Here is a 25706-nt window from a genome sequence, read left to right on the forward strand (position 1 = left end):
TATTCTACTCCGTTATTCATATTTCATTAATCTTATCAAATCTACCCAACAAGGAATATGTACTGACAAGCATTCAAAAAATTCACCTTTCTTATTTGCCTATCACTGTAATCCATCATTTTATACATCTAATTTATTTATTTTAAGTTTAGTTTGACAGATCTTATGTCTGGAGCAGAAATGAAAAGGAGATACTTCTGTGACAGCAAGTGTCATGGAGAAAGTTAATCTGAATAGACAACACTGTTATCTTTCTAAAGTACCAATGATTTTATTTTACATTCATATGCTCCTATCAGTGGTAAAATGCAGCCATTTTTCCTCAATGGATAAGTTTAAAATAATATTTTTGTTATGTCTGTGGAGAACTATAATAACCTTGAACCAGCACTCCAGATGCAGGTTGCACTATATAATTAGGTACCCTAGATAAACATTACTGTAGAAGTTAGAACTGAATGAACTTTTAAGGAATGGAAAGAAAGGGAATTATGATCCAGTGGTAAGAATACACTTTGGGCAATGGCCATGTAACAGTGTTTTCCTGATGATAGTTTTACTCATTTGTTTTAGTAAATAAGCAAATGGGTATGGAAAAAAATTAGGTTTTCTTTTAGTTTTTTTTTAATGTATGCTCACTCCTTGTAATTGAATTTCAATGGGATACACATTACTCCATGATGGGATGAAAAAGCAGTTCAGCCTCTAAGCGCTTGCATGCACACACTTCTCAGCTTCCTTAAAAATTGCAATATAGTTTAATTGATATAATTCCAACATTTGCCTCTACTGCACTTCACAGAAATGGCCATCAGGCACGTGTTGGACCCAGTGATATGGTTAATGGCAAGAAAAATAACATCCCACAGAAAAAAAAAATCACCAGAGGAAGATACTTGTGGGATGCAGAACCAATGGTATTTTTAAAACATGCCAGGTTCTCTGTGCTCTGTGCAGTAGTAAGAAATATGGGTGCTGCTTCTCTGCCGCTCTGGCTTTGGGGTCCAGGTGATGAACTCATGGAGGCAGCAGAGGTGAATATCATGTGATGTGGCTCCATGCAAGTAAAATGACACATTTTCGTCGATGCTAAAAATAGTGCTGAAGTCAATCCCACAAATTTCCAGATGTTCTGGAGAAGGCCTAAAAGTTAAACAATGCTCTATGAAAAACTTGTACTACCCAGATTAATGGTGCTTCCATGTCTTGCCCAAATGAAGAGGCAATTTTTACTCCCTGTGTTAGTCTATAAAGTTGAAACTCAATTTAAGAACTGACTGATTATTTTCTCCTATGCCAAAATAAAGCTGCCTTAATGGTAAATCTGAATTGGCTTGTCATGGTGATAATAAAGGCTTCACTTGTAGTAATGGAGAGCGTCTACTTCTCACCAGTGCTCACATTCTGCATGCCATTTTCCTTACTCATGCCTTCATTTTAGTTCTGGGAAAGTGGCCCGTACCTAAATTGAACATGAAGGAAATGGGTGCCTGCAACCAAAATAAGACTGTAAAAGGAAAGAAACTTGAAAGTTTAAAAAAAAAAAGAAAGGGAGAGAGAGGGAAGGACGATGCTTAGAGAGTGTCAGAAATATTCTTACTAAACTTGAGCAACATATATGAGAGGATTTATGAAACATATATGAAATTACCAGCTTTACTTCTGTGAACTGTCTCGGGAGAGCTGCTCTATGGCATAAATCTAGGAGTGACAGATCAGTTTTGGTGGGTGTTTAAGGATGGTTATTTCAATCAGTTAACTTTAGTGTTGCAACGTGTTGCAACACTAACGTAGTGTTAAACGTACTAGTTTAACCAAGACATGGAATGGCCTATAAACAACTTCAGATCCCTAAAATAATTAAATAAAAGCTGTGTGTTTATGGTTGAGTGTCATTTCAGTATCACTTCCCAGAAAAGCATGGAAGTTAGGGGCACAGCACACAGCTGGGAGTGATCACCTGCATTTCACAAAAACTTGAATAACTTACCCAGCCAGCATCAGATAGACACATGAAAAAGCACGTACTTCAGCTATAGAAATGACTGCAGACATCACCAGAACGAAGTTGTTGCCTTCACTTTCATGTACAACAAGTAGCCAGCATGACTAACATCTCCCAGGTACTGCACAGTGCTGGCTTTCTTGTTTTCTTTTTTTTTACCTTTTTCTTTTCCTCTTAGTCAGAATACTTGCAAGTGGACCCCTGAACCTTGATGTATGTAGTCCTTGCTTGATGTTATAGAAAGGCTTTCTGAAATCATCTCTGTTTTTTCTCTTGGAGCTGCAGTTGTCATCCATCAGGGCCCAAATTTGCTTTCAATCATATCACACTATTGCCAGAAGAAACAGCAAAAAATTCATAGGTTTCCAGTGGCTTGTTACAGGGACAAGAGCCTTTAATGTTCATTCCACCCTTAACCCTGTGTCTCACTGCATCATGGTTCCTTTTAAAGGAGGTGATAAAAAGAAAAGTATAGAAATTGCCTTTAGATCTAAAAATAACCTGAGAATCTTTCTTTCTCCTCTGGGAAATCCCTTATTTTCAAGACAGGCTCATCTGTCAAAATAAACTATAGTGACATTTAAATACTCTTCCTTAGTAATTATGTTTTGCTTTGTAGTTTTTTAATTAGTTGTTATTTCTAATACACAGCAGCTGCAAAACTCTACAGGCTCATAACTCACTCCTGACTTCTTGAAACGAGACGTTTCTTCACATGGAGGGGAATCAGAAGTGCTTCTGTCTTTCTAAATCACAAATCTGGTGAAGGGAAAAACAGCAGTTTGTCAGCAACTAGAATAGTACAGCCTGAAGGCAAGCTGCAGAAAAGTTGATCTGGAAAATACTATTTACATTAGTGTTCAAAAAAGACCCCTCATAATTTTTTAATAGACACTCCAAATATTCACAGTACAAATGCCGTAGTATAAGTAACCTTAGGGCAAGAAACCCTTGGCAAAAGCTTGGAATGGTTAACAGTGGAACAAGCCTGTTCCGTTCCTTGGCTTAGAAAAGAAATGAATCACGGTATAAAGCCAGGTATTGTTTCTGGGACTGGGGGTATCTCAGGCATGGATGACCTGCAGGAGGAGGCAGGCAGCCAGCTAATTAAAGTCTGCAGATGACTAAGTTGTTTTCAGTAATAAAAACTACGGAGGTTGGTAAGATGCTAAATGATTTGTACACATTGGAAATTTCCCACATGATTAACTTGCGTAAATACATTGCTGTCAATGTACTTCAAACAGAAAAACCTTCTTCTGTATATTTAGGACCCAGAAAATACCAAAAAATGTTATGGAAAAGCTCAAGGACATGGTGACATTGTCTTTGATTATCTGAAGAGGAGATCTGTGTCTTTACAGCTGCAGATCAAAAACCAGGACAAGTGCTAGAAAGACCAGGATCACACCTGGGTCTCTTGCACAAGAGTACATTCCCAGCCACAGAGCTGGAAGGAAATGCCTGGTGTGGCAGAGGGATACTCTGTGCTGCTGTCATGCACAGTACCACCCAGGCTTACCCACGGCATCCCCGCAGTGGTACCAAAAGTGTAAACGTTGTGGCAAACAGAGAAACCCAGAGAGCCACAGTGTTTGATTGCAACTCCACTGCGCAAGATGTGACACTGCAGAAAGGCCAAGCACACTGGATGTCCATTTGGCTGCCTGCCTACTCACTCAGGTAGAGACCCCTCAGCTCAGACTTCAATGCCACATTTAGCTGGTGTCAACAGGAAACAGCCTGTGATGGTGAGGTGCTGTTGCAGAAGGAGGCTATATATAGGTGAATACTCAGAAATGGTGTGTACTTTCAGAGGGTGAGTTCAAGGAACCAGGATAAAAGTTTCCACCAAGCTAAGAGGAAATGGGGAAACCTTCAAACTGCTCTGAGTCAGGCCTTCAGGGAAACCTCGGGGAAGCAGCCTGTCTGGATGCTCACCTCACTTTCATCGCTCCTTTGATGTTGTCAGAAGAAGGTTTTTTCTCCACAAGGGGTGGCCTCGGAGCAGACAGCTCTGCCCCACTCTGGCAGGGCTGCTGAGGCAGGAAGGCCCAAGGCAGCCACAGGCTCTGCTGTCCATGGCATCCTGCAATGCATCCTTCTCCCTGTGCCCCTCCTTTACCCACAGCCTTTTGACTACCAACACTTTTGGTACGACCACCCATCTCCTTTTCACCACTTGCTGATCTATGTCACAGGAGTTTCCATTCCACAGATTCCCAGTTTGTATTGTGTCACTCATCTCTGGAGTTTCATTCAACTGGCAGTGCTGGGCACTTATTAAAAAAATCTTTGCTAACTTGTTCCCTGCCATTCACATGAAAAAAACAAGAATGTGAAATATAAACCTCTGTTTAGGCTTCATAAGTATAATGTCGAAGCAGAAATAAAGCATTGAGAACATCTAAAATCACTGAAGAAGCTAAAGAAAACAGACAGGACTTGTTTTCCTTCATAGGTACCAATGCATTTTCATTTACTTCTTTCTATTAACTGGGTTTCCTTGACTGTGTCTACAGCCATCTCAATTGTAATTATGTAGCAGTTAACCTGTTCCTCATGCCTAACACAACCCATAATTAGTTGTCTTGTGTCCACAGTTTATGACTCAACTCCATGTGGTTTTTCTATATCAAAGGCTTGGTTACCAGATTTTTTTTTTCCCTACCACAGTACTTGTGCCTGCAGTGGAGGAGGGCAGCAAAACCTGAGCACATCTGTTTTGTTTGAGGACAAAACCACCAGAAAACCAGACGGTTTTAAGAAGATCTTACTTGGGTGCTTTCCAAATAGTACACAGTCTTGTAGGAGAAACTGTTTTCTTGAGGAATGACCCTTTTATTTATATAGTCAAGTCGTCCCTTGGACATAGATGTAAAACCTTCTCAAAACAAATACTATCTTTGTCCCTTATCTGGGGACAGAGGGAGAAATAAACATCCTAGGATGGAGATGAGCCATTCTTCACCAACAGGCAAGAATTTTATATCATTAATTCATCAACCTCTACATTAATTATGTTTCATTATCTCTTGGAGTTCCTCATGTGGACAGATAAGATCATTTCACATGAGAAAACAGACTAATTTGATAAATAGATAGCTTTGCTGAATGAGAATGAACATTTTAATAAATGTTTACGCAAGTTTTCCATTTGATTAATTTTGCAGTGACACATGGGGAGAAGAAATGTACAAAAAATAAACAGGTCCTTTAGACTGATGTAAGAAAACAGCCAACCACTATTGGAGAATGTTTAGCTATGAACAATTAAAGGAACTGACCTAAATGTTAGCTCCATGGCCTGTGTATGAAGGCAAGCCTGACCACCCTGGATGCTGCACGCTCAGCTCAGTGCTGTGTCACAGAAGTGGTTGCAGCAGAAGAGCAGTGTCATAGGCACTGAGTTATGTCCTCTCCACCAGACTGGAACAGAAACTGCTGGGAAAGCTTCACTTTGTTTATCTTTGCAGGAGGGATATATTTGCCCTCTTTAAATCACAGCAGGAGACTTTATCTCAAAGCTGTGATGTAGCCATTGCTGAGTAGTCCTCATTAATGAGGCTTGTGGTTAAAGGAACCTGTTAAAAAGTTCCAATATCAGATAAGAAAGAAAAGTGCCCTGGGAAGGACTTGGTTTTTTCCCAAATGAATTGGCCGTTTATTGAGCTTTGTTTGTTGAAGGCTCCCATTTGACCATCAAGGCTGTGTATTTTTGTTCAAGGACACGATAAGCAAAGTCTGATGTATGCCTTCAATGCTTTTACAGAATGGGCAGTCTGTCTCTCCCTGATTTTCTGTGTTTTGAGTGCAGTTCTACTGGCAACAGAGCAATGAATACAAAGTCTCTTGTATAATTTTCCTGGCAGCAAGGAATAAATTATGTACTAATGCTTTGGCTCTTGAAGGATTATTAATTAGCATGTATGAATAACTGAATTGTAGTTCAGTAGAAGGGGGAAATACCGTGGCAGATGATTCAGTTAATGCGGTCCAAATTATCTTACCCCAAAATATTTATAAAAAGTGGAACCCTGATGAATTTTGTGTGTGTTTAACCAGATCAGAGCCATGATCAGAGAGATCTAGGACTTCCAGCTTCTAGTAGGACCCACTCAGAGCAGTGGTCCAGAGAGGAGGAGTTGTTGAAGTGCAGAATCTACTGCACATTTCAGATTCCTGTGCAGTGAGGGAGGGAGTGAGATAGCAAACTGACCAGTCTTGTGTCAGTGTTTATAGCAACCAGGACAGGGCCTTCAAGTTGGACTTATGGCCAGGTTCTGACAGAAACCTAGAGGGGAACAGCTGAGAGCTGTACTTAACAGAAGGAGCAGCAGTAAAATCAGCCTCATTTCCTTTGCAGAAGCTACTGTTATTTTTCAGTTGGTTTTAATATATTTTTAATAATACCATACAGTTGCTTTTATAATTAAAACCTGAAGTGAAGGACTGATGCCCAGCTTTTCCCTTCTCAACAGAAAGAGATGTTTACTGTCATACTCTCTGGATAGCAATGCAAGGCATTCATGTATGCATAAAGGCCAGAGAACCTTTTCACAGCTAAAAATAGGAAGAAAGGGAACTTAATGCAGAAATTTAACAACTATGGCATTTAAAGAAGTATGTAGTGCTGCCTGTTTCTGGGTTAGCAAAACTTAAAGTAGGACTTTCCATTAAAGTAGCAGGAATTCAGTGTCATTATCATATGGTTTTAGATCAGGCTCTAATATGTGCTGCATTAATTCCTATTGGCTAAAAGAAATGTTGTTTCTATCAAGGGGGAAAACCTATGGCAAATCAGAAATGACTTTTAGAATTTCTTTCCAAGGAACATTTTTTAAGGTTTTCTGTTTGTTAGATCATCAGATATTTTACAAACAAAACTAAACCAAACAAAAACCAGGACCCATAATTTTTCAATTGGAAAAGGCTAAAAAATCAAACCAGCCAAGAATGGTAAGAAAACATTTCAGATCTAAGGGCAACCAGATGGCCTAAATTACTGGTAGTTCATAGATTTTTACTTAAAATAGAGGAACGTGAACAGGACTAATAAGCTACAAATTAAAAAGACACATTAATATGAGAGGTTGTGGGTTCTAGAACTTAGGCTCTAGGAGGTATTTTCTCAGTAAATTTGCTGTGAGCTTGGGATACTATTTGTTCTAAGTCTTTTGCAGACATCATTTGACTACAGGTTTGGGTTTTATTCCTTTGCAGTCCTGAAAATTAAAGGACAAGATTGCACTTGAGTTTGTAATTATGCATTGCATATCTAACCTAAGTAATTTTGTCCCTTTTCTAGGGGTCAATTTTCTTAAGGGGAAATGGAAATACTTGCTTTCTTCATAGTAGTGTGGTGCATCTTTATGTATAGAAACACCTTTAGGTCTCCATATGGGAGGCACCCCAGAACAAAAGTGTACATGAAAAGCATTCGTAAGTTGAATTCAGGTCACCTAACTTAGGCAACTAACTAGTGGCTAAAGTTTGGAATCTAATATATATTAGGGAACAACATTCCCTGTACAAAAAATGGAGAGAAGCAAGTTATTGAAGACTCCTTGGATGGAGGTCTTCCTTGCACATCTGCATTAGAAAGAATTTTGTTCTGAAAGTCTTCTGAGGCATTTTCTTTACTTCACGGACAACTTCGGCATGTAAGAATTACTTTTTAGGTTCTAAAATTATAATGCAATTTCCAGGGCCCCTTCTTGTGCAGGATGGTTCCTATCTAGTGTTTTCACACTTACAATGAGAACTGCTAAGTTTTTGAATGTTTGTCCATGAGTTGGGTTAAACACAGCAGTGAAATGACAACAGTGAAAGCACAACCACCTGGGGTATTTTTTTTTAAACACTGAAGTGAAAACTTTTTATTCGAATATTCAAAGAGAAGCTTGAAAAATATAGCAGGCTGTTTTATTTGATCATTGAACTCATCATTTCATAGATGGCTGCTGCAATAAGCAACCTCTCCCTGTAATTGTGGTACTGCACAGTTGCTGCTGTCTCAAGTTGGTTGGCTCATCTGAGATGGGAGTCAAAGTATGCTGCCTGTTTTAGTATTTAATCCCAACAGTTTAGAACAACCACAGTTTTATAAGCATATAATTCATCTCAGTTTCCTATGACAGTTTTAAAGGTTTTCATGGTCATCCCAGTTTTCAAAGATTAACTTTACAGGTCACCAGAAGCTTACATGAACACCACTTTGTACATTCCCTCTCCATATTTTCCACCTCCCAGATTAGGTACATTCTGCTGTCTTGCATGTTGTACAGGTCAATACCATCCAACTTCTCACTTAGCCCTCTGTTTAGGGGTCTATGTTGGCCATAGACTGGCTTTCAGCAGTGACGCAGCTTTATTATAATAATAATGCATTTTAATTTACAGGCATCCTCGCCTGAAGCATCTTAACAAAAACAACTAAAATCTAAATGGCAATAAACAAAGGCAAAAGAGCACTTGGAAGCCAAGAACTTAAAATCCCTGCAAAACAAAACAGGAAAGGAAATGAGAAAGTCAGAAGCCTTGCCTAAAAAAGTGTTCTGGCATAAGCAAGAGACAGTGTGTTCCTGAGGCGAGGGAGGAGACCATCTCTTTTGACCTTCTAACAGAAAATTACCAACATCAGCTTGAATTACTGAGAAAGGGCACAGAGGTACAAGAGGTGGGTTTCTCTTATCTCAGAACAGGGAACTTCATCGGAAAAGACATAATAATCTTGAAGCTATGTTGTCCAATTTTGCTTCCCTGAAAAGATTCACTGCAAATCTGTCTTTCCCTCTAGGTTTTGTTTCATTTGTTTGAAAATATAGCAATAGATCTTTCAAAAGGCTGTGATGGCCCTGCGAGTTTAAGTTAGCTAATTTTGAGACTACTAAGATTACTAGAATACTAGAATTAACTAATTTTGAGCTATACTGTGTATGCACACATATATATCTATGCTACACATATATAGCTATCTACGCTGTATGTACAGTAACTACATCAGAACCCAAAGGATTAGTAGGTTTAAGAAAAACACAGAAAGTGTATTAGCTTAGCTTTTTTTTATCTCTTCAACAGCATTTTTTAAAATCAATTCTATTATTTCTGTGCCTCAAATGTCTGATCTGTGAAGTGAGAATACTTATCTGGTATGATGGAAAATATCATCAACATGGTAAATGTCTTCTTCACTTAATTCTGTCTGTAGCAAATCCTAGCCTTCGCTTGGAGCTCTGCCTTGTGGCACACTAAACTCCTCTGCTCTGCCAGGGTCCCCTCCAGCACCTTTCCTGAGTCAATTGAAATTTTAACAAAGCCCTTGACTGGAGGTTTTCTCCCTGCTTTGGAGAAGCTAATGCCAATTTTAAAAAAATCCACTGAAAAAACTTTAAAAAATGAGGCTTTTGGGTTTTCAGCCTGTAATTACAGCATCAGTTCCCTTTTATGCTTCTAAATTACAGAGAAGCAAACGGTCCTGTTTTCTGATGTTTTATTTTTTTTAAATTACTCAGTGGCTTTGTGGGGAAAGAGTAACTGAATATTTTTGGTGGTGTTATATAGGCAACGCCTTCCCCATTAGCTCTTAGGAAGTGATTCTTCCTCACTCCCTAAGGTTCACTTCAGGAGGAATGGAAATTAATCCATTTAAAGAGAAGTGGTAATAAAAAATGTCCCCTTTCCATGGTTTAGCCAGCTTGAAACAAACTCTTAAAAATGTGCACATCATTTTTAACAGAGGCTTTGCGTTAACGAGGATTAAGCAGGCTCTGTTCTTGTTTCAAAACATAATTTTCTGGGTAGCCTTGCAGCATGGTTGGCATGGGCCTTGGCGCAAAGAATGAAATGGCGCCTTCATGCCAGACAGCCAGAAATGTCACCCCACCTACCCCTACTGGTTCAGCCCAGCTTGGCACCCACATGGCCCTGCACGTGGCCTTGCTCCAGCTGCATCACTCATGCAGATGCTGACAGCTTTGCTGGATCCAGCCTGAAGAAACACTTTGAGATGTTTTTAGAGGTTATAGTGACTATTGATCCATCTTCAGCAATGGTAAGTTATTGGTTTCTGTGGAGGTCTTCCCTTTTGCTGTTATTTTTCTCCATCTCTCCAATTTTAGCGTGTCTGTCTTTCAGGTTTCCCCCTTTACACCAAGCACCTGGCTTTCAGCTGATTGCTATGACAGCCTGTCTCACAGTTTACACCAGCAGCTGTCCCCCAAAGTCATTGTATAACAGGAGGGCTGGGTGGCAGAAGCTGGGTTGCCAAGGAGAGTGAAAAAAAATTGCAGCACCTTCATGTTTAATATTTAATCACTGCATCCAGATAATGTCCAAGCTGAGGAGTTGCACACTGCTGGTAGAGCACACAGCAGGTTCATCCATCCCACCAGTTCACCAGACTGTAGAATAAAATGGAATAGAAAAGAGTAAATAGAATAGAATAGAATAGAATAGAATAGATTTCAATACTATAGTACAGAGAGAAGGGATCTACAAGAATCATTTTGTCCAACTGCCTGAACAATTCAGCACTGACCAAGTTAAATCCTATTATTAATGACATTGTCAAAATGCTTCTTAAACACTCAGAGGCTTGGGGCATTGATCATTTCTCTAGGAAACCTATTTCAGTATTTAAACACCTCTCGGTAAAGAAGTACTTTCTAATGTCCAGTCTAAACATCCCCTGGTGCAGCTTTGAACTATTTCCACATGTTCTATCACTGGATACTAGGGAGAAAAGATGATCACCTTCCTCTTCACTTCCTTTCCTGAGGAAGGCACTCCTCTCCCAGTTTATTCTTCTGCTTGGCATTACTTCATCCTAAGTGCAGAGTCCAATACTTAAATTTTATCCTGTTAATGATAGCTCAAATCTCCAATGTATCTAGATCCCTCTTCAAGGCATCTTGTCTCTGAAGTGACTCAATAACACCTCCCACTCCCTCTTCCTTTCCTGAGGAAGGTACTCCTCTCCCAGTTTATTCTTGTGCTTGGCATTACTTCATCCTAAGTGCAGAGTCCGAATTTTATCCTGTTAATGATAGCTCAAATCTCCAATGTATCTAGATCCCTCTTCAAGGCATCTTGTCTCTGAAGTGACTCAATAACACCTCCCACTTTGCTATCACCAGCAACATTTCTAGTGGTGCACACAGCTGGGCTGAGAGTGCATAGAGCTGGGCATTAAATCCACTCAAACATGCTGGTGCTGTCTGTCCATCTCACGGAACCATTGTTCCTGCCATGCCTTTCCTAACTTTCAAAGCCAGTTTGTACAGGCCTTTGCAACCAGCAGGACGTGTGTGACATTGCTGAAATGCAGTCGTGGGCCCATAGCCATGAAATTGTGCCTATTCATGATTTTTTTTCCAGCATGGGAAATGAGCAGCATAGACGTGTCAATTAGTGAGTTGTCTCAATTTACTGCTTGGTTCAAAGAAAACATTAAGCATTTCAGAGATTCTAATTTCTAAAGCATTTCTCCAATAACTCATGGATTTTTATTTATTTATGGATCAGTAACTGGTTTGATTCATTTCTGGTGTTTTTTGCCCAGGCTGTTCTGTTGTACCTGGACGATGATCCAGCCAGACCATTGACTTTAATAAAGTCTAGAATTATCTTTGGACCCCAGACTTGCCAGATGGCAAAAAAATGAACACTTTCCACCACTTTTAGATTTTAATTTTCCTGGGCTATGGCAGACATTTTAATATACAAAAATTACTAAATCTCTGATTTACAGTCAGGCCTTCTTATTCTTTAATATTATTTTAATTCTAAATTTACTTTAGTTTATTGTACTCAGTTTACACATACTCTTTAAGTCCTGCTTCCTTCCAGAATTACCGTAATATTGTTTTGTGTCAGCCTCATGGAAATAAGGCTGGATGAAAACTAATCCAATGGCTGTTGCACACAAGTTAGGAAAATCTCATAGGCGGCGAAATTCCATTTTTTCTGGGATTATTAAAATTGTATTATAAACGATATTGCACTGTGGTGAATCATATATTATTTGTAATGCGCTTTTAGTTGCTTTTATATGACTAGATATGTGGCTGGGTTTCATGTATTTTGTCATTGCAGACTGGAGCAATAAAATGAGAAAGAAGTAATCATTCTCTATGGCATTTTTAACAAAATCTGATTTTTCCTTTGAGAACCTCCAGGAAAAAATCACTATTCTCTGTCCATCTTGCTACAGAAAAAAACAAGTCCACAACACCTTCAGGTCATTATACGGTCCATTGTTGCAACACTGGGATTAAATTTTGACCCAAATAGCAATTGTCCAGTCCCTTGTAAAACACAGGAAACAAAAGAGCTTTCACAGCTGTAGGTAGGGGCAACATTTGAATTTTGGCTTGCAAATTTGCAGAGGTGGGCTTTTCCACAAAGAGTGCTTCCTTAGCCACTGCTCAGCAGAAAGGGATGATTTTGGCTGCCCAGCCCAAATGTCCATTCAGGCTGTGCCTGTGCTCACCCAGATCGCATGTTCACACACCAGGCACCCCCCTGAGATGGCCCTGCTGGCACAGAGAGCTGCTGTGCTGGGAGAGAGCTGACATGAGCAGGGCAGCGCTGGTCTGGGGCAGCCCCACCCAGCAGGCTGCTCCCTGCACACCTGGGGCTATTGTGGATCTATCGAGAAATGAATGTTCAAAAGGCTGTTTGCTTTGGTGGTGCTTGGCCACTCATCCTCGTGCAGCTTCCAGGAGAATCTGCAGGGCTGAGCAGAGTCTGCAGAGGTGGTGCAGAGGGCATCCTTCTCTCTGGTGAAGGGAAAGGGACAGCAGGAGAGAGGAGGCAGCTGAGAGATAAATATCATGGAAAGATAGAACTGGGAGGGAAACTTGTATTAGTTCACCTCATTCACCACTATTACCAGCACCACTATTACCAGAAACTGAGATTAGTTTATTCAGATTGTGGAGCCTAAGGATTTGGTTGTCAACTAATGTGTGAGAGGGAGAAGTGAAAGCTGTGGGGATGGTGAGATGTGGGGAGCTTGAGGACTGACACTGCAGGGACACCCCTGGGTCACAGGGAGGACGACACAAGGGTGTGTGAGTGGGAGGGGTGAATGGAAATGTGTAGGGGAAGGCAAAAGGCCTTCTGTAATCTAGCCAAGGCACCAGAAATACAGAGTACCCTCAGGCTGCTTGGGAAATCCATAGGGCTTGGACACCAGTAAATGGTTGTTCCCTGTGTTTCATGTTCCCAGAATGGGGACAGTCAGGGCCAGCTGGTGCGTGCCCAGCTGAGGCTGGGACATGGCTTAGAGGCCACCACTGCCGGACACCATGTCTTTATGGGGCCAGGACATGTTCCAAACACCTGCCCAAGGGGAAAAAGGGGGTAGTACTTCAGGACATACAATGAAAGAGGACATTTAGCCATGTTTGGGGGGATGCAACTTTGAGTAATATCATTCAGTCTTGCAAAATGATTCTTAGTAATAGGTGAGTTTGATGTGTCAATAAGAAAACCTTTTTTAATCTCCATTATATTTCTGATAAAACATTTAAATTGATCAAGTCTGAATTAGAGTTTCATTGCTCATGGGAGCCATAGAGTGGGAGAAATTGTGTTCTGGTGCCAGAATCAACTCTTAATTCCAGTTTGATCCAGGTGTTCCCAGAGAGATGCACTTTCTGTATCATTTCAAAGAGAAGGTTTGGGCATTATATGAGATTGAGAGATAGATATATGCTTTCTTCCTGGCAGAAAGGAGATTTATTTTGCAGAATGGCCTAAACCATGACTTTGCCATCAGACCTTCATGCAGGAGTGACTGGCATAGTCTGTATAGACTGTGCTCATCACTTCTGACTATCAAGAGGACAAAGAAATATGCTGATACCTTGATTTTTTTCCAGGTGCACAGGAGTCACAGAGCTGTCAGCAATCTCAGAAAATGGTTTTATTGGTTTCCTTCTTGCTGTAGCAATTCTTTTCTTTCAAAGAGCCAAAGTAGATGAGATAACCAGAAGTGGCAAAGGGAGAACAAGACAAATGAGTGAAAGTAAGAAATTCCAAAAGGCTCCAAGTCATTTTTTTAAATCTTCTTGGAAAATAAATTTCTATGCCTACCTTTGGCCTAATGATTGGCTGCAGGACGCACTTGCTTCTCCAAGCATTTAGGTATAGGTATTTTAATGAGATGATGGGGTGGAAAATATGATGCAGTCAATACATTGTGTAACCCTTCATGTTAAAGGAAAATTTTATTATGATGAGTAGATTGATTGTCATTTGTTTGTGAGGGAGATTTAGTAGACTTCTGGTTTGCTATTGGAATAAATGACTCTGCAACAATCTTGGGTCTATTTTCAGGCCTGTGGTGCTTTGACAACAGTAGCCAGTACCTTACTGGGAGCTGAGTTCAACAGTAAAAACATGAAAGGCAGCATCATGGCCTCTAGATGGTTTGGTTGTTGGAAGAGCTTACTGGATTTTATCTTGGAGGGAGATGAGAAACATGCAGACACAAATAGCTCAGACCGAGATGGACACAATAAATAAGGCCATGTTACATTTCTTGAGGGTATCTCAGTAAAAACTAAATTAACATCACTATTAATTGGGAGCCATGCTTTTAAGTTCAGTTAAGTTTAAGCCTATTTTTTGTGAAACAGTTTAAGGAATTCCTAAGTAAAAAGACTCTGTTAGTAACATCAAGGCTGACATAAAAGCTTTGTTATCACAAATGCATCTTTTGGCTCTCAGCATATGCTTTTTCTGAAGTCTTGCCTTCTTAGGCAGGAATAATTTCAACAGTAATCTGTTTTGTTGCTCATTTGGATTCTACTTTTGGATAAAAGAGATGAGATCCCAAAGTGGTAGTGTATGGTGAGCACCATCAAGGAATATTGGGTAAGGTTATTCAGGTACATAGGACATGTTAATATCATCAGGTTGCATAGCTGAGACATTATTTTGCATGCTAGTTCATGCCCATGGAGGTCAGTTAATCCAGAATTATAGGGTGTATTGACATTTTTTCATGTTCTTTACTGAAATTGATTACCACAATTCAACACCTTGGAGCACTAAGAAATACATATAGAATGTGTCAGACTTGAGTGAGGTATGTATTCTGTATTCAGTCCATGGACTTGAAGATTATTCTTCCCCAATGTAAGTGCCTTCACACCACGTTATTGCTTTTCTTTGGGTAACACTCTCTCAGTCTCTCCTATTTTGTTTTATACCAGCAGTGGTATATTTCCAGGAGCCAAGGACTTGACTTCAGATCTCTCACACCCTATGTGCCTTTACAAACAGTTATGGAAACTGAGCAGCCTGTTTTCACTGGAAATTCCAGGTAGACACTTCAAAATTCTTCTCAAGAAAGCTGGCATGCAAGCACTCACTGAAATAAGTTGCTTTTGACAAATACACACTTTCTAACAAAATGGAAAATTCCATGCTGGTCCTGTACTTGCGGAGATGCTGATATAAGTGCACTTTGCCTGAGTGGACAGTGCAGTAGTGCCTAGTGCCCCAAGAAAATGAGAAGGAAAAAAACCCAACCCAACCTCAAAAATCAAGAGAAAAGTTAAATGTGAACCCATCATTCATAACATTCCAAGAACATTGTGGTCAGCCAGCAAGACAAGGTGACAAGTCACACTTCTGTCTAATTTTCATGCTCACTTCTGATAGGCAAAACAACATACAGTGTTGGTCTGTTCCCACCTTTATTTGTCTGGAGTCCCTTTGCAACTGGTAATCAGATCCTTAGATCCTGCTGCATCAGACAGGCCAACAGATCCTCCTCACCTCTCTTTTTGTTTTCAAAACTTTCTGGATTGTCTCCGATTTTCTTTCTTTTGCTTCCCTGTCGCACTCACCAAAGGCTACCTGCCACTCACATTGGAGGACATGCATGCACTGACACCCAGAAACAAACTTTATGTCAAAAGAACATACTGAGAAAGAATTTCAGTGGACATTCATAGCCCTTCCTATATTCAGCTCCTCCATACTTGGCTTTCTCCTGTCAATTTTTGTCCTCTCTTTCCTGACTGCTCTAATCTGCAGATTAACTTCATGGGCTATGCAAAGCACTACACCAAAGAGCAAATAATCACAGGACTGTTTAAGTTGGAAACAAATAAGAATGGACAGTCAGGTAAAAGACACCTTATTGGCTTTCCTGCAAGAACAAGGAGATACTTAGTCATTTTTAAAGCACTGCAGTGTAAATCTTACTAAAGGGAAATGATCTTATATTATGCAGAAGCACTAATGCACAACCACAGGATTTAAGTAAAGCCAAGGTCAATAGGAATAAGGAGGGGAATTCAACATTTGTATAAGACTGTAAAATTATGTCTGATGGGAATCTGTTATTTTTTTGAAGAAATGTTAAACCAGCATGTTTTTAAAAACCATCTGGGAGTGTTATTGAACACAACTCATAAAGAGTGTTGATGAGAAATGAAGGACAGGCCAGTACACAGAGGGGAAGAGGGAAGTGATATAACTCTTCTAATATCTAAACCTGTAGACAGAATAGCAGAGAGTTCCAGACTCCTGGTCTGCCTGTGCTGAGCAAAAAAATGGCACAAGCAGTGTGGACATTCAGCACTGTCTCACAGCCCCTGTGGAGTACCTCAGTGCAGTCAAGGTCACACTTGCTACATCTGGTTAAGTGGAACAAATCTCTACCACCAGGCTAGAGAGCTTGAGATTCAGGGTCAGGCAAATGGATTTATCATATCTTACTAAATAGAAATTGCAACAGAAGCTCTGCTGCATTGCTTTCTGTAGCATCTTGCAGAGCTGTTTCACTTGAATTCTGAAACTATCTTAATTCTTGTATTTCGTTTGTTCTCCATGTAAACAGATTGGCAAGACTGAGCTGTCTAATGAGCTGGAATCCCTTCATCCTAAATCTCTGGAAGCTTCTACTGTCTGGAAAAAAGGCTTTTGTGAGAAATCATTTAATTCTTAATTAATTTTTATCACTACTTTATCTTAATCAGAAAAAGAAAATATGAAAGAAGTATAAAGACATTTACTTAGTCTTGTTTTATATAAGTAAATGAGGGATTTTCTTGTAAATTGTGTTTACTAAAACTGAAAGTTTAAGGATTATTTAGTAGCAAAATCAAGATAAACAATCGTGCAATTCTGAATGTACCTAGTGTCTATTTCTGAATGTTGAGCTGAACATATTAGATCAGCATTAGAATTTCAGCATTTGAACTGAAGAATTAGGGACTGTAAAATTTAGCAAACACTCCAACCAAGCTGAAATGTCACATTAGTAAAGAAAAGAAATAAAGCCAGGCTGTGTTTATCCACCTGCTTTAAAGCAACTTTTGTGCATGTGTTAACAAAGTGGACAGTGCCTTTGGAATAACAATCCTTGTGAGTACTGGGTGTGTAACAGGAAGGATTTATTTTTTTTAATGTTCAGTGGAGAAAATAGAAAGATTTGTCCACCCTGATGCTAAAAATACAGAATAATTATCATTGAGGCAGGTGCACTTCTGACCTAAGCATACATGCACACCATGTATTTTCAGGTCCTCTTTGTTAGAATAAATAGATTATTTTTTCCCTCAAGTACAGACTTTAAAAGCAGATACAAATGGCTTTCCCAGGGAGGGAAAAACAGTCCCAGAGAGGCAGAGGAAAATGGAGTCTAGATGCATTTGACACCTTGTTGCACTGTTGCTTCCCCAGTGACGGTGAAGCATGTGCCACAACCCCTCTGGAGATGGTGCCAGGTGAGCCGGACTGTGGTGACATAGGAGTCATACATACACCATGTATGGCCTCTCCTCCTTTTGGCCAAGTCCAACATAGCACAAAGATACACCGTGGCATTCACAGAATCACAGAATCACAGAATGGCTGGGGGTTTAAAGAACCTCTGGAGGTTAACTGATATAACCCCCCTCTTGAAACAGGGCCACCTAGGGCCAGTCATCCTGGACTGCATCCAGAAATGTTTCAAATACTTCTAAGGATGCAGACTCCAAAACCTCCCTGGTTAATCTCTTCCAGAGTTCAGTCATCCTCACAGTAAAAAAAAAAGTTTTGTTTGTTTGTTTGGGTTTTTTTTTCTTTTCTTCATTCTCATAGGACAACATGGATAAAACCCCTGATGTTCATAAGTGATCTCCTGTTTTTCAGTTTTTGTTCATTGCCCATTGGGACATTCTGTCTGGAGTCATAATATAGGAGTATATGTGAAGTCAATGCATATTCAGCCTGCATATTTTTGGTGAAAGAAGGAGAAATTTGCTGCTTGCTTTCTTCTGCTTGAGTTCTGGTTCAGTTTGTCAGTGTGTTTCACTTCTACTTTCCTCCTTTCCTTCTCAGGGTGCAGTTGTGGTCTTTACCTCTAAGCATGCAGGTCACAAACAGCCGCCTCAGGAACAGCTCTTTTGTGACCAAGAGAGTATCTAACACGTGTGAGATGCTCCTTGTGAGAGCTACAACACAGCATTGTATTCCAAACTGCTCCTTTAATTATACTGACTCCTATTTTATCCTTGCTCCTTCACTATTGTCTACTCTTCCTGCAGTCCTAGTCCCCTGCACTTCCCTCAGACCTCTTTTTCTTCTCAGCCATTTTTTAATAGAAGATTATGTAGCCATGGAACTGCTGTTCAGCATGGACAATTGGATGAACTGCCTGCAGAAGACACATTTCAGACTGCTTCTCCATGTCCATGAAGCCAGTGAGGCTTCAGACTGGAAACACAGTTTTATTTCTTTCCGCCTCACTGAGGAGTGCATGGCTGGGAGAAAAAAGATGGGAGAGATTTTGGTGTACTTGATCATAGATACCAGGGAGAGCTGAAAGCCTGGGCCCTAATCACAGGTGTGCCAGAGTCAAAAGGGGGCTCAGATCCAGGATATAGGTCTGGTCAAATATCTTCAGTGTGTCAGCTCTTCTGAAACATTTCATCACTACATCGTTCCTCATCATCTATTCCAGGGCCACAGGAAGAAGGACAAGTTACACTCTGCAAGTGTCAAGGCCTTTTTTGATTCAGAGCAGTGTGAATGCACATAGGCTGCTAAAGCAGAAACATCAGCAGTTATTAAAAAATGAAGACCTTTCTTCCAGAAAGGGCTAAATAACTGATTTCTTTCATGCCTGGTTATTCATTTGTGTAATAAAAACCAGCTACACTTCTGAGAGAGAAATAGTCTTACACAATGGCAAAGAAAGGCCACTTTCACTGTTTGTTCAACCTGAATTTTTGTCTGGAATAAAAAGTAATGGATTACCCAGGTAAAAAAAAAGCCATGTAAAAATGTCTGTATTTGAGCTGTTTTGAAGGTAATCAACACCCAGATTTTGCTCTCACTTGGTAAGAAAAGCTCCTTTAATACCTTCTGCCAACTCTCTTAAAAGTTTGGCTTCTCTTCTGAAGAGATTTAGGAGTGCAGGCAAAATCCTTCTTACTTTGCAACTTTGGGCCCTATTTGTTTTGGATATGATGGTTAGTGGGTTTGATTCACTAATCTGACTTTATTAAGAGGCTGTACAAGTTATCCCACAAAGAACAGCCTGAAAGACAGAGAAAAGCAGGGATGCACCAGGGATGAGGGACTTACACAAACCGAACCTACCATAATGTAACAAAATCGGGGCTTGCTAGAAAACAAAATGGATCTAAGCCAAGGATAAATGAGTTCATCTTATTCCTCACAGTCCTCTCAGGCAGAAGATGAAGGCAACTGACAGAAGACACTTGCTACAGTCAGAAATCTAGGGATACCTTCAGTCCCCATTTTCTTTAGTCTTTCTTCTTTGTAGGATGTTTTAAGCCAGTACTTTTAGTCCTTTTTGCACAGAGCAACTAAATAGTTCTGTCTACATCCCACAAATTGTATGTGACAGTGCCTGCTAAAGGAAACCTGTTCTGCATCCATTTAAACTAAGATACATCCACAATCTATTTGCACTAAGATCACAGGAGTTTTTTCTAAGCAAACAGATCTAACCACTTGTTGTATAACCATAAACACACACAATTTATGCACAATGTAATTATTTCTGAAGGTTTAGATAATTTTCCCCCTAATTTTAAAGGTAAATACAACTTTTTTGTGAATGGAAACCACTCCACTTAGTGCACTCAAGTGGAGTTGACATCCATGTTACACTTCAGCTCATCTCTTTTATGCTTAGAAAAGAAAAACAGGATTAAGAAAAGCATTTATGGTTTTTGTTTATTTATGTTTTTCTCTTTTGTTTTAATTTAAAATGCTTTAAGTTAAACATATGACATTTGCTTTTGTTTGACTTGGTTTAACTTCAAATAAATTTGTCTTTTTAAAAGGAAAATCTTAGTTTAACCTCTTGCTTTGAATTCAAAAGTGCTTTCAGATTTTGCTGTGTGAATTATCTAAACTCTTTGACTTGCATCTGGGGTTCCCTCAACCCAGTGGCAGAGGAAGGGGAAATTTCACATCAGCTGAAATCTTTGAACCCCTCTGGGCTCTGCCCACGCGTGGCTGCAGCAGGCTCTGTGAGTGAGGTGGCCCTGTGCCCGTGGCAAGGGACAGAGCAGAGTGCGGGACAGACGCACTGTGACCATTGAAGCCAAAGCTCCATCTCTGGCCATATTCAAATAAACCTTGGTGCCAAATCTTTCTGAGCACAAAGCCATTGGACTGAGCAGAGAAACGTGAAGCATTCACTGCAGCTGACAGAGGAAATATGAAATACTTTGCTTCTCCACTTGTAGCATATTGATATTCAATCAAGCATTTAAAAGAAAACCAAATTGTTGACTCAGGGTGAGCTGGTGAAGTGACCCATGGACTTGAGATTACTTTTTTCCTCTGTTCTTGCCATCAACCAGCAAGCAGTCACTAACCCTTTCCTTGAGCTTCCTGCTGCTTCCAGAAGCAAGCAAGGAGTTCCCAGAGGCTGCTCCTTAGTGGTAACTCCTGACTTGTCCTCTAGCTGGAAATGCATCTCCAAGAATTAGGCAGTTATGCATTATTCTTTCATATTACCCCTGGCTGCTTTCCACTGGTGGAGCTCTAGCAGCAAGAAGACAAGGTTAATCTGGGGTAGACTGCAGAGCCTGGCCATTCACTTACGCTGTCAGTAAATGAAAAAAGCTACAAATCAAAATATACTGGTGTGCAACATCAGTCGGAGCAGTACCAGGCATCCACTGAAATTCTGTCCACAGAGATATTCACAGGAAAAGAGGAACTGAAACAGGGTTCACAGAAAATTTGCAAAGACCAGACTGAAACCAGACACATTAGCATAACCCAGAAAGTTTTTGGATAATCAGGTGTCTGTCTCTGTAGACTCAAAATTCCCCTCTGGCGCAACTAGCCAATGTTTGCTTGGGAGGTAGAAGTGAAAAGCCAGAGGATCTGAAATCTGAGCTTCCACAAGAATTTCTCTGGTCGGTGCTCAGCGCTGCCTTCGGGGGATGGGAGGCAGGATGTCGGCTCTGGGCTGGCTCCCAGAGCCTGCGGTTATCGCTCGGGTAATCCCGCATGGTATAGCCGAGCTAAAACTAAATTGTATCCATTTCTTTTCAGCCCATCTTTCCAGAAGCAAGGAGATTTTCTTACTCTGAATAAACACTGAAATAGTATTTTTTCCTTATAATTCTTTGTCTGAGCACTGTAGCTGAAAATATTTCCTTTTGTAGCAATGACTGTCTGTGCTGGCAGTGACTGCACTGGCAGTGGTGCAGACTGGCTCTTTTTACTTGCCTGTGGAAATTTAATTTTTCAGTAGGTCCTTTCTCTAAAACATTTACAAATCCCACAGAAACAAGTAAGCCTTGGACATGTGAAAAATTCCAGGCATAAACCTTAAATCATAATTTTAAAAGAAATATAAAAAGTAAGACATATTTTCATGCCTGCTGTGGTCCTGAAGATTGCCTTTTACTTTTGAGAATGAACTGTGCACCCAAAGCCATGATAAATCATACATAAATAAAACCATGCCATAATTAAGAGGGCAGAATTCAGAAGGGGCAGTTCTAAAGTGTTCATTTAAAGAAAGGTTTTCTCATCCATTTCAGATTTTACTCAAAGAATGGAGAACTACAGGGTGTTCAGACTCCGGTGGAGAGAAAGGAGAGGAAAACTTTTTTCATGGGTTGGAATAAAAGCAGAGTTAGATGAGGATCCTGCAATTTAAAATCCAACACTGAATTTGTATTCCCTAGGCACAACACAGCAAACCTGAATAAAACAAATTCATGCAGATCAGCTAAAGTAATGTATGACAAATCAGTCTAACCTCACTCTTCTTACAATATGACTTCATTCATAAAGAAACATAAAACTGTCTTTTCTTCATTCTTGCTTTCTCATTTCTATTGCTTTCTTCTTCTTGCCTGAATAATGCAACTGACCTAACTTCATATCAGAGCTCAGTATTGAACCAGTGAGTCAGCATCCTTTCCCACAAGATTCAGTACTTGGGATTTTTCAGGGAAACACTGCCAGCTTGTTATGTCTCAATGGGAATTTTTTTGGAAAACACCTTACATTTGGAACATCAAAAACAACCGTTGAGCATTATGTAGATGAGGGCCAAGGACCCATTATCTTCCCAAAGGATACCTTACCAAGAAGGTAGTAAATTACCCAGGAGGTGGGGAAATTACTCCAAGCCCTCCTCCGGTGTTGGCAAGCAGCTCCCTTCAGGCATCTCAGGATTGAACATTAACTTAGTCTAGAGAAAGTGAAAAATATCTCCAGGGCTGAATTTCAAACTCAGCATTCTCCTACAGAAAAAGAACAGAAATGGCTATTAAAGATCTGTAGTTTCTTTGTTCTTATTATTGTACTTATTTTGATTTCATGTATAAATAGCCAGCTCTGAATATATACATTTATTTCTACAGCTAAACTTTCTGTGGGAATGGTATCTCTGGGGCATGAGAGCAAACCCAGGAAACTGCTGATTAAAAACATACTGTACTGAATGGGCTTGTAGGTATTTTGACCTTAAGCAAGGCTAACCAGGCAACAGGACTGATGTTTTTTTGTGTGTCTCAGACTTATTGAAACTAGAGCATGAGTCTTACAAAACCTGCACTGTGGGAGCAATGATAATTCTTCGCAGGGCTGTATTTTCCTAGCATAAGGGTTTTCCTAGTCATTACCCTACATATAATCCAGGCTTTTTGTTTGTCAGAGTCCTTTTACTTTGAATTCTGTGGGTGTTTGAGTTTGTCCTATACCCTTCAGGATTACTCTGTGGGATGTTGTAATAACCACCCTCTTATCATCCTGTGAGAGGGAGCAGGGACATTTCTGTGGGAATAGGTGCAATTTCTGCACTTCCAAAGAAGCTTGTAAATACAACATAGCACAGAGCAATAGCAAAGTGCTCTGCCATCCTGATCACTGCTGATGGAGCCTTTGCAGTAATGAAATATTTTTTTGTAGGGTTGGTTATTTAGAGTGCAGTGGCTCCGTGGTTAATTGCTATTCCTTGCAGCCTCAGTATGTACCTTGCAGATTTTCTGCATGGTGATGTGAGTATGACAGCATGGCTGAATGGGACAGGGGTAAAATGCAATGTAAAAACAGAGCCATTCTCTGTGCCAAAGCAGGGGAAAGAATTGCATCAACAAATGGAGCAGCATGAAAGCAGAAAGAGCTGTACTAGGGCTATTGTGTGATTAGAATGGTTTTAAGGGTGCGAGGAAGATGGGACATGAACAGTCAGACCTGTGTTTCACCCAATGCTGTTCCTTTTGAAATTAATTTCTTTGTGTATGTAGAATACTCTGCAATTAGTTTAACTGAAGAGAACACTAAATTAACAATCGTTAACTCAGAGTTTGAATTCACAGAGCTGTACAAAGAGGTTTTAATACTTTCCTGGTTGTGGCTCCTGGACATCACTTTTTGTCTGAGCAGACACATTTTTTCTATGCCTGTTTAATGCAAATGCAGTTCCTGCCTGCCCATTTTTCTATGACTGTTTAATTTGCACTCAGCCACTGGTGTGGCCCCCTTCCAGGATGGAGGCTGGAGGCTGCTGCGTCCTGCCCTGTCTTCAGGCTGTCAGGGCCCCTTCCCAGCAGAGGTGAGTAGGATCCCCTGAGGCTGGGGAGGAAGTTCACTCCTGTTGCCACTTCCCTTCTGTGTGTGCTGTTGGACAAGGAGAGGTGGAGCAGCAGGAAAGTGAAGCAATTATCTGCACCCAAAGGAATCACTCAGCTGGATTGCACCTCAAGGGAGAGCCAGGCTGTAAGACTATGTTTCACTAAGACAGTGATGGGGTGGGAAGGCAGGGCACCAATTTCACCACACAGACATTTGCAGCAGCTTCTCTGGTGGGACTGAACTCCCTTGTGCTGCTTTTAAATGAAGTCCATAGAGGGTACAGAGAGAGCCTGGGAGCATCAGTGGGTCATCAGTTCTACAGCTGGGCATTGAACTGCTTTGATGCTGCCATTGCTTGCCTATGAGCATCCCCTGTCCACACAACATCACTCAAATGCTGCTATGGGGTCTTTGTCAATAACTGCCAAAGAAATCTCTTGTTTTCTGAGTACTTGGCTTTTGTGATTGTTTCAAGAGACAAAGTCTGGTTTTGAGGCACAAAGTGCAAAGTTTTTCTGCATCATTCCTCTGTATTCTTGAGGTTTCAACATGTCAGTCTTCTCAGACTTTCAAAAACACTTCTCAACTACAGTAACTACCCGTTCCTTGTATCCCTGTGTTGGGTCCCAACCCACGTGGCATCAAACCAAGCTGCCTCTCTCTAGCTCCAGAGACGGGAATAGCCCAGTTTCCCCACGGCTCCACCAGCCTGCCAGCCAATCTCCGTTTGTTTTGCTGCAATCCAAAAAACACACCCTACTTAGAGCATTGACACATCTCCCAAGTGTGGACACCTTTCCCAAAAATGTGAGCCTATGTTAGTCTTCCCAAACTGCAGCCAGGAGAAAGAGGCTTCTGCAAAACTGCACCTTGATCTTTGATGTCTCAGTCTCTCCCCTTCAAAGAATGCAAAGACCTGATCTACCTCTTACTGACACTGAATTTCCATTTTATTAAATAGGATTAATCATCCTTTAGGATGTGTCATTTCACTTATCTAAAATGCCATAGGCAGAGTTGTAGCACACCCCAAATACCAAACCACTGATACTGTCAATAGACAGAAATATTGTTTTGTCTGCTGACAAAGTTCTGCATATCCAGAATGATATATATCCTCCTTGCCAGAAAAACTATTTCTTTATTTAAAAGAAAATGAAAACTTTCCTTTTTAGATAAAGAAATAAAGGAGAAAAATATTCTCCAGAAAGTTCTGTCTTCACCATTATTGAACCACACCCTGTCTTCTTCATATAAGAAATATTGCCAAAGCCACAGTCTTTCATCATGTGGTTCCTTTTAAACAACCTCCTAGGTACTAAAGGTCAGGATGATTTTAAAAAATAGCCTGGTAGTATGAAAGAACTTTTTTTAAATGCAAAAAGACAAACAGAGGAATCCTACGCAAACTTGCCATAAATACAAGGGATGAAGATGATGATGAGCGGAATAAATTACGTTCACATTGTGTTCATTTGCTTTATTTTGTCTCAAGTTTTGTTCAGTTCAAAAGTCTAATATAAAAATAGAATAATTCAATTAATTGCAATTCTGCATCCATTCTTATAATCCTTTCCCACAGATTTGTCCTTGAACTCCACCAGAACAG

At 40.3% G+C, this 25706-nt stretch overlaps 1 long non-coding RNA gene across 1 annotated transcript; it reads left to right on the top strand.

The window, feature by feature from the left end:
* Positions 1–13124: 13124 nt before the first annotated feature.
* On the top strand, positions 13125–20264 carry LOC120505209. Its single transcript, XR_005628189.1, has 3 exons — positions 13125–15341; positions 16869–16953; positions 18356–20264. It is a non-coding gene; the product is annotated as an uncharacterized LOC120505209 (long non-coding RNA).
* Positions 20265–25706: the final 5442 nt, after the last annotated feature.

The sequence above is a fragment of the Passer montanus genome, unplaced genomic scaffold, assembly GCF_014805655.1.
Source record: "Passer montanus isolate IOZ18808 unplaced genomic scaffold, ASM1480565v1 scaffold33, whole genome shotgun sequence".
Classification (NCBI taxonomy): Eukaryota; Metazoa; Chordata; class Aves; order Passeriformes; family Passeridae; genus Passer; species Passer montanus.